A 10,891-nucleotide genomic window follows, 5' to 3' on the forward strand; every position below is an offset into this window, starting at 1 on the left:
TATTGCCTATAATGCATTCATGTTGAATTTCAACACCTGTTATTTATTTGTTGAAATAAATATGAAATATTTGTTGAAATAAATATGAAATAAACATATGAATGTTTGAAGTGCATTCATAGTATGAAAGCAATATAAATTAAGCCCTGATATTCACTATAAGCAAAAAGCCCTGACATTCATAATAAATACACACAACTGATATCAAGCAAATCAACAAAATTTTCCAAACCATTGCATGGTATACTTTTGAAGGTTTTGATAAGACAGAAGTGAATTAATCATGGAAAAATGACTTGGTTATATCTTTAAGCATGTAGAATTATTTTTACCTGTGTTTATAGGCCACAGAAAACTTGCCCAAGAAGTAAAGTTGAAGGTTTAATTCACCAAAGCTTTAATTCAACTAGGTAACAAATTCAATTAATTGTGATTAGAAAGATTTTGGCCCTGGTTTAAGCACTCAGAGTTCATAAAAGGTAGTCCCTTACACTGAACTGCTTACAATCTAAGGGAAACGCTCATTTCACAACTGTGGTTTAGATATTTACAAAGTGTGGAAAAATTACAAAGTGGTTCCTGATTCTGCTTCAGTCTTCATTGGAAGGGTCTAAAACAGGGGCCTGCGACAAACTAGCATCATGACCCTGCCTTGTCTAAAAAAAATTACTAAAGTGAAATAGGGCAATTCTTTTTTTTTTTTGGTCTTTTTATTTTTTATTGAAATATAGCTGATTTACAATGTTGTGTTAGTTTCAGATATACAATAAAGTAATTCAGTTATACATATATATTCCTTTTCAGATTCTTTTCCCAAATAGGTTATTACAAAATATTGAGTGTAGTTCCCTCTGCTAGATATTTGTTATCTATTTTATATATGGCAGTGACTATATGGTAGTAGTGAAGTAGCAGTAGTGAAAGTCACTCAGTCGTGTCTGACTCTTGCGACCCCATGGACTGTAGCCTGTTCCTCTGGCCTTGGGATTCTCCAGGCAAGAATACTGGAGTGGGTAGCCATTTCCTTCTCCAATTCCCTCCCTCCCTCCTTCCTTTCCCCTTGGGTAACCTTAAGTTTGTATTCTATGCCTGTGAGTCTAGTCCTGTTTTGGAAATAAGTTCTTTTGTATAATCTTTTAAGATTATACATGTAAATAACACTGTATGATATTTGTCTTTCTCTGACTTACTTAGCATGATAATTTCTAGGTCCATCTATGTTGCTGCAAATGGCATTACTTCATTCTTTTTATGGCTGAGTAATATTCCATTGTGTGTGTGTGTGTGTATACACCGTATCTTCTTTTTCCATTTATCTGTCCATGGATGCTTAAGTGGCTTCCATATCTTGGCCATTGTAAACAGTGCTGCTATGAACACTAGAGTGAATATATCTTTTCAAATTATTATTTTTTCTCCAGATATATGCTAAGGAATGGGATTGTAGGATCACATGGCAACTCTTTTTTTTTTTTTTTTAAGGAATCTCCATACCATTCTCCATAGTGGTTGTACCAATTTACATTCCCACCAACAGTATAGGAGGGTTCTCTTTTCTATACACCCTCTCCAGTATTTATTATTTGTAGACATTTTGATGTGATCATTCTGGCTGACATAAGGTGATGACTCTTTGTAGTTTTTCTGCATTTCTCTAATAATTCTTTATTTTTTTTTGCACAGTCTCCTTTTTATTTTAAGCTATCATCATGAGATTAATTTTCTTATATTTTACATGTTTCATATATAGTGGTAAGGACTTTGGCTGACTCTCCTTTTCTATGCAACAATGTCTTAATTTTCAAAAATATGGCTCAGAGCCTAAAAACCTTGTTTCGGCCATTTTCTTCACAAACATTATCAATAAAAAAGAATATAGTTTTTACTTATTAATGTATTCCTTAGAGCTACATTCAAGAGACACTGAATATAAGTCTTATTTTATGTTTAAGGAAACAAGATTCAATGTAATCAAAGATGAAAGATAATTTTGTAAATTAAATAATCTTAATTAAATGATGTTTCCACCTTGGCATAGATTATAGAAATCATGATTATACTACTAGAATTTTCTGATTTAGAGTCATTAAATCTGACTGAAAGTGTATTTGAGTATATTTCCAGGTATAAAATGTGTTCCCAAGATTATTCATGAATTTGAATCTGAAAATTTCTAATATTTAAGATTAAATTGAAAAAGATTTTCTGTTCTTTGATTAAATGAGTTTTCACTGTTTTCTATTCTATTTTATAAAAACTGAATAATGTCTGTAGTAGTAGACAATTAATTGTAAAACACATTACAATTTTGAAAAATAATTCACTGTGCTGTGCTGTGCTTAGTCACTTAGTCATGCTCAACTCTTCATGACCCCCATGGACTGTAGCCTGCCAAGCTCCTCTGTCCATGGGGTTTCTCCAGGCAAGAATACTGGAGTGGGTTGCCATGCCCTCCTCCAGGGGATCTTTCCAACACAGGGATCAAACCCAGGTCTTCTGTATTGCAGGTGGATTCTTTACAGTCTGAGCCACCAGGGAAGTCCAAGAATACTGGAGTGGATAGCCTATCCCTTCTCTAGGGGATCTTCCCAACCCAGGGATGGAACTGGGGTCTCCTGCAGGCAGGCAGGTAGCTCAGTACAAGGTGAGCTATCCAGGAGGCCAAATAATTCACTAATCAGTGCTGAATAGTATGTCCTCTGGTTGCATTTTTCTCCTTTGCCTTTCACTTTTCTTCTTTTCTCAGCTATTTTAAGGCCTTCTCAGACAACCATTTTCCCTTTTTGCATTTCTTTTTCTTGGAGATTGTTTTGATCATTAACCACTCTGAATTAAATTCACCCATTCTGGTCCATTTTAGTTCACTGATTCTTAAAATGTCAATGTTCACTCACCATCTCACACACTTCCAATTTGCCTGGATTCATGGACTTAACATTCCAGGTTCCTATGCAATATTGTTGGGCTCTAAAAACACTTCAGATTGTGACTGCAGCCATGAAATTAAAAGACACTTGCTCCTTGGAAGTAAAGCTATGAGCAACCTAGACAGTATATTAAAAAGCAGAGACATTACTCTGCCAACAAAGGTCCATCTAGTCAAAGCTATGGTTTTTCCAGTAGTCACATATGGATGTGCAAGTTAGGCCATAAAGAAAGCTGAGCGCCAAAGAATTGATGCTTTTGAACTGTTGGAGAAGACTCTTGAGAGTCCCTTGGACCTGCAAGGCGATCAAACCAGTCAATTTCCTTTGATCCTAAAGAAAATCAGTCCTGAATATTCATTGGAAGGACTGATGTGGAAGCTCTAATACTTTGGCCACCTGATGTGAAGAACTGACTCCTTAGAAAAGACCCTGAAAATGGGAAAGATCAAAAGCAGGAGGAGACAGGGACAACGGAGGATGAGGAGGTTGGATGGCATCACCGACTCGATGGACATGAACTTGACCAAGCTCCGGGAATTGGTGATGGACAGGGAAGTCTGGCATGCTGCAGTCCATGGGGTCGCAAAGAGTCAGACATGACTGAATGACTGAACTGAACTGAATTGGTTGTACTTTAAAAATGACCTACCTTATAAAGAGTTGTAAAGAAAAAATACTGATTTCTTGAATTGCATTCACTACAATATCTTCTTAAAATTACTCTCTGGGTTTAAAAAAAATGCATATTTGAAACCTATAAAATCTGGACAAAGAGAGGATCAACTGGTCCTTTTGGCTATGTTAGTCAGAAGTGATCACGTTGGTAGAGGATGGGATCAACTTGGTAGCTAAAGTCCTAACATCTATGTTATGACAATGAGAGCTGAAAGAGCTGCAAGCATCATTAGCAAGCACCATAGATGACAAAGATGCTATCAGGAGTAAAAAGCTATTGTAGCTGAGATACTGTTCTAAGGCACAATTTACCTAGAATGTATTAATATAAGTATTTGGAGAGATGCAGAAGATGATAAAATGACAAGAATAAAAATTTTGAAGTCAGTGTTGGTAACTGGAAGAGATAGCTGCTTAGGAAGAAGAAAATATACTGGGAGGATGGGAGACTAGAGAAGGGCAAGGGAGGGAAGAGGAAGAGGCCCAGGTGAACTAATGGATGCTCCAAGGATCTGGAACCTAGAAGTATTCCACTCATTATTTTCCCCAGAGGTACTGGAATTTTCAACAAGAAATTCCATCCTTGGACTGCATCTATAATCATATTAGGAATATTATAGTATCCACTAGTAAATGTCAGAAACAAAACACCATTTTTATCTATGAAAAATGAAAAGGTTTAATCATTTTTTAAAAATTACTACAATAAACAAGAAAATTCTTTAAGCAATAAATACCTCTTATATAAAACTATTACTGAATATTTTGCTGAACATGATATTATAAATATGTCATTGTTTTCTTAATGTAAATTATTAAATTTTTAAGAGGTTTAGTTTTATTTGCAGCAAAAATACAAATTTTGTTATTCTATTTACTGTCATAGAAAAGTGCTACATGCTATAAATCAACCCTGAATATTCATTGGAAGGATTGATGCTAAAGTTGAAGCTCCAATACTTTGGCCAACTGATGGGAAGAGCCGACTAACTGGAAAAGACCCTGATGCTGGGAAAGACTGAGGGCAAGAGAAGGAAGGAGAGAGAAGATGAGATGGTTGGATGGCATCATTGACTCAATGGACATGAGCTTGAGCAAACTCTGGGTGATAATGAAGGACAGCAAAGCCTGGCATGCTACAGTCCATGGGGTAGCAAGGAGTTGGACAAGACTTAGCAACTGAACAACAACAACATCTACACTAATACCTCTCCCTCTCTCTCTCTCACTCCCTTGGTCTCTCTCTCTCTCTGCCCTTAACACATACTCGTGAGACTTTACCCATGAGACAGAGAGTTCAAACTTGAATTTTATCTATCATGCCAAAGAACTAGCATCTGGCTCAGGTGTCGTCCAGCCCTACAGAAATACTGCAGACAAATCTCTAAGATTATGTCTATTTGGATGCATTATTTGCAGAGCACTTTTGAAACAGATGTGAGGGCAAATGGACACAGTTCTATGGGCTAATTCTATTGTTTGCAACCTCTAAAATTATCTTTAGAATAGAAAAGGAATATCAGTAATGCTTGAATGTGTTAAAGAAGCATGCTTCCTACAAGAAAAGAGAGAGAATTTCTCTTAAGTTAATATTAATGTATCATCACAGGCTGTTCAGGGAATAAGTTTATCAGAATACATTTTGAGCTGGTTTTCTATATCCATTAGTTTAAATTTATCAGTAATCTTATTAGTGAACAGGGGGTACAATCTAGGTTCTCTGAAGACATTAGCACATCAGACTTTACTAGGTTTTTGCAATATGTGAAAGGAATCAATCTCAATTATCTTAATTGCCTATCAGCTATAAAAATGATCATGATGATTAAGGAATTGACCCTTGGTAGAAATAAAATTTCCTAAGACACTTACTTTATTTATGTTACACACACGAAACTGCCATGATTTAAAATTTTAACCTATGGGATTTAAATTTAATGATAAATCTCTCATAACTTCCCCAGAGTATCTGACATATCATAGATACTCAAATGTCTATGAATTAAATACAGTAAGATTGAATTTTCAGGGCCACATCTTTTGTTCAGAATCCAATCATGTGACACCTTCTCACTGATATGTTCCTTGTGCTGTGCTTAGTCTCTCAGTTGTGTCCGATTCTTCTTGACCCCATGGACTGTAGCCCGCCAGACTCCTCTGTCCATAGGAATTTTCCAGGCAAGAATACTGGAGTGGGTTGCCATGCCCTCCTCCAGAGCATCTTTCTAATTTAGGGATCAAACCCACATCTCCTGCATTACAGGCAGATTCTTTTCCCTCTGAGCCACCAGGGAAGCCCATGAATACTGGAGTGGGTAGTCTATCCCTTCTCCAGGGCATCTTCCCAACCCAGGAATCGAACTGGGTTCTCCTGCATTGCAGGTGGATTCTTAACCAGCTGAGCTACTAGAGTAGCCCTTCTATGTACATTCCTATTGCCTAAACTTTTGGGTAATGGGAAGTAATCCTCTTCACAGTAGTTAATGATATGATGGCAAATATAGCAATATTGGTAGTATGGCACACCTGTTAGGAGAACAAACTCTGCATTCATGGTGTTGAATTTTGATATTGACTTCACTGTTTACTGGATATATGAACTTAAAAGTGAAAGTGAAGTCGCTCAGTCGTGTCTGACTCTTTGTGACCCCATGGACTGTAGTTTACCAGGTTCCTCTGTCCATGGGATTTTCTAGGCAAAAATACTGGAGTGGGTTCCCATTTCCTTCTCCAGGAGATCTTCCCAACGCAGGGATTGAACCCGGGTCTCCCACATTATAGGCAGACGCTTTACCATCTGATTCACCAGCTGCTGCTGCTGCTAAGTTGCTTCAGTCGTGTCCGACTCTGTGCGACCCCATAGACGGCAGCCCACCAGGCTCCCCCGTCCCCAGGATTCTCCAGGCAAGAACACTGGATGGGTTGCCATTTCCTTCTCCAATGTATGAAAGTGAAAAGTGAAAGTGAAGTCGCTCAGTTATGTCCGACCCTCATCGACCCCATGAACTGCAGCCTTCCAGGCTCCTCTGTCCATGGGATTTTCCAGGCAAGAGTACTGGAGTGCGGTGCCATTGCCTTCTCCGACTGAGTCACCAGGGAAGTCCCTAATATATGATCTTGGGTAAGTTAAAACATTTTAAATTATAATAATTCCTAAAAAGTAGTAATATTACATACTATTTTATAGTTTAAAATTATATTATCACATGTATTATATAATTTTATCCTGAATGATAATCTTTTGTGTGGGTATCAAAATCTTCATGTTATAAATGAGGGAGGGAGGTAAGGCGGGAAGGAGGGACAGATTAAATTACCATTCTGTGCAAGTATCAGATTAAGGTCTTTCATATAAGTACTACTACCTTTTTTTTTTTTTTACAGTTTTCAGGATCTTATTTCCCTGTGCAGGGATTGAACTCACACCTCTGATAGTGGGAGTTCAGAGTCCTAACCACTGGACCACCAAGGAATTCTCAGCTAAGTATTATTATTAATAAGACAAGAGGGGAGAAAACTATTAATTAGATTAAATAAGAAATTTGTTCAAAGGCCCAATGGGTAAGTGGAGAAAAAGGAATAAATGTTCATGTTGCTGCTGCTGCTGCTGAGTCGCTTCAGTCGTGTCCGACTCTGTGCAACCCCACAGATGGCAGCCAACCAGGCTCCCCAGTCCCTGGGATTCTCCAGGCAAGAACACTGGAGTGGGTTGCCATTTCCTTCTCCAATGCATGAAAGTGAAAAGTGAAAGTGAAGTCGCTCAGTCGTGTCCGACTCTTCGAGACCCCATGGACTGCAGCCCACCAGGCTCCTCCGTCCATGGGATTTTCCAGGCAAGAGTGCTGGAGTGGGGTGCTATTGCCTTCTCCAAAATGTTCATAGTTTTCATTTTAAATACTTCCTTCTAATATGTTATTTTATAGTAAGTAAAAAGATCATCTTAGTTGTACCTATTAATTCCTAATTGATTCTATAGAAAGATTAATTGTTCACATTAATGAAAGCATAATCACAATGATGTTTAAAGTGAAATATAGCTTTTGTTATGGCTTTAACGATATGCTATATACAGTAAGTTACAGTGTATACAGTAAGTTTCCTAAGCAAACAAATTGTCTGAATTATAATTAAGTCATATAAAATAATTTCACATATTTTTAATTTTAGAAATTATTTTAGACACATTTTACAAGGAAGTTATTACCTCTGAATTTCTTAAATATAATAAAAACCAAATCACTAACTTTTTTGCCTCTTCTTTTTTAATTTTTTAATTGGAGGACAAATGTTGTCTTGGTTTCTACCATATGACAGTGCCAATCAGCTATAATTATTCATATATTCCCTCCCTCTTTAGCCTCTCTCCCTTCCCCCATCCCATGCTCTAGGTCATCACAGAGCACCAGGCTGGCGTCCCTGTGTTATAAGCAACTTCTCACCAGCTATCCATTTTATGCATGATAGTGTATATATGTCAATGCCACTTTGGCCATTTGTCCTACCCTCTCCTTCCCCTGCTGTGCCCTCAAGTATGTTCTTTACATCTGTGTCTCCATTCTTTCCCTGCAAATAGGTACCATTTTTCTAGATCCCATATATATGCATTAATATAGGATATTTGTTTTTCTCTGTCTGACTTACTTCACTCTGTGTAACAGGCTTTAGGTTCACCCATCTCACTACCACTGACTGTGATTTGTTCCTTTTTATGGCTGAGTAGTATTCCATTGCATATGTGTACCAATTCTTCTTTATCCATTTATCTGTCAATGGACATCTAGGTTGCTTCCATGTCCTGGCTACAGTAAATAATGCTGCAATGAATATTAGGGTAAATGTGTCTTTCAAAATTATGGTTTTCTCATGGTATATATCCAGTAGTGGGGTTACTGGGTCATGTGCTAACCATGCTGTAATCAGTCATCCAGTTGTGTCTGACTCTCTGTGACCCCATGGACTATAGCCAGCCAGGCTATTCTGTCCGTGGAATTTTCCAAGCAAGAATATTGTAGCAGGTTGCCATTACCTACTACAGGGGATCGTCCCAATCCAGGGATCGAACTCACGTTTCTTCCATCTCCTGTACTGGCAGGTGGATTCTTTACCACTGCACCACAGGCATCTCCATATTGTTCTCCATAATGGCTATATCAGTTTACATTCCCACCAACAGTGCAGGAGGGCTCCCTTTTCTCCTCATCATCTCCACCATTTATTGTTTGTAGATTTTTTGATGATGGCCATTCTGATTAGTGTGATGTGATATTTCATGGTAGTTTTGATTTGTCTCTCTCTAATAATTAGTGATACTGAGCATCTTTTCATGTATTTATTGGATATCTGTATGTCTTCTTTGGAGAAAGTCTGTTTAGCCCTTCTGCCCATTTTTTGATTGGGCTGTTTGACCTTCTGATATTGAGCTGTAAGTGTTGCTTATATATTTTGGAGACTAATCCTCTGTCAATTGTTTTGTTATTTGTTAATATTATTTTCTCCCATCCTAAGGGTTGTCTTATAACCTTGTTTGTGGTTTCCCTTGCTGTGAAAGCTTTTAAGCTTAATTAGGTCCTATTTGTTTATTTTCGTTTATATTTCCATTACTCTAGAAAGTGAGTCAAAGAGGATCTTGCTGTGATTTATGCCAAAGAGTGTACTGTGTATGTTTTCCTCTAAGAGCTTTACAGTTTCTGGTCTTAAATTTAAGTTTTTAATCTTTTTATTTTTTTAAATTTAAATTTATTTATTTTAATTGGAGGCTAATTACTTTACAATATTGTATTGGTTCTGCCACACATCAACATGAATCCACCACAGGTGTACACGTGTTCCCCATCCTGAACCCCCCTCCCACCTCCCTCCCTGTACCATCCCTCTGGGTCATCCCAGTGCACCAGCCCCAAGGATCCTGTATCAAACCTGGACTGGCAATTCATTTCTTATATGATATTATACATGTTTCCATGCCATTCCCCCAAATCATCCCACCCTCTCCCTCTCCCACAGAGTCTTTAATCTATTTTGAGTTTATTTTTGTTTATGATGTTAGGAAATGTTCTAAGTTTTGTCTATGGTGTTACAAAGTTTCATTCTTTACTTAGAGCTGTCAAGTTTTCCTACCACCACTTATTGAAGATGCTGTCTTTTCTCTATTGCATATTCTTGCTTCCTTTGTTAAAGATAAGGTGCCCATAGATTAATGGGTTTGTCCCTGGGCTTTCTATCTTGTTCCATTAGCCTATATATCTGTTTTTGTGCCAGTGCCATACTGTCTTGATAACTGTAGCTTTGTAGTGTGGTCTGAAGTCAGGAAGGTTGATTGCTGTGGGTTAATTTTTCTTTCTCAAGATTGCCTTGGCTATTCAAGGTCTTTCATGTTTCCATACAAATTGTGGTATTTTTTTTTTCTTCTTCTAGTTCTGTGATAAATACCATTGGCAGTTTGGTAAGAATTGCACTGAATCTGTAGATTGCTTTAGGTAGTATATTCATTTTTATAATATTGATCCTTCCAATGCTATATCTCTCCATCTGTTTGTGTTGCCTTTGATTTCTTTCATCAGTATAGTTTTCTGCATACTGGTCTTTTGTCTCTTTAGTAAATTCAACACGTATTTATGATAAAGTGTTAGTTACTCAGTCGTGTCCAACTCTTTGTGACTCCATGGACTGCAGTGTACCAGGCTCCTCTCTCCATGGAATTCTCCAGGCAAGAATACTGAAGGAGCTTGCCATTTCCTTCTCCAGAGGATCTTCCCAACCAAGGGATAGAACTCAGGTCTCCTTCATTGCAGGCAGATTCTTTGCTGTCTGAGCTACCAGGGAAGCCAATTTATGATGAAAACTCTCCAGAAAGCAGGCATAGAAGGAAGCAACCTCAATATAATAAAGGCCATATATGACAAACCTACAGCAAACATTATTCTCAACAGTGAAAAACTGAAGCACTTTCTCTATGATCAGGAACAAGAGAAGGGTGCCCATTCTTTTCATTATTATTCAGCATAGTTTTGGAAGTCCTAGCCATGGCAATCAGAGAAGAAAAAGAAATAAAAGGAATCAAGATTGGAAAAGAAAAAAAACTCTCACTGTCTGCAGATGACATGATACTATACATTGAAAACCCTAAAGATGCCCCAAAAGTTACTGGAATTAGTCAGTGAATATAGTAAAGTTGCAGAATATAAAATTAATACATAGGAATCTCTAATCAGAAAGAGAATATAAGGATTCTCTTTTGTTGCATTTGTTGCATTCTCCATTGCATTTGTTGCATTCTCCATTGCAACAAA

Source organism: Bos taurus, chromosome 2, assembly GCF_002263795.3.
Source record: "Bos taurus isolate L1 Dominette 01449 registration number 42190680 breed Hereford chromosome 2, ARS-UCD2.0, whole genome shotgun sequence".
In the NCBI taxonomy this organism is placed as follows: Eukaryota; Metazoa; Chordata; class Mammalia; order Artiodactyla; family Bovidae; genus Bos; species Bos taurus.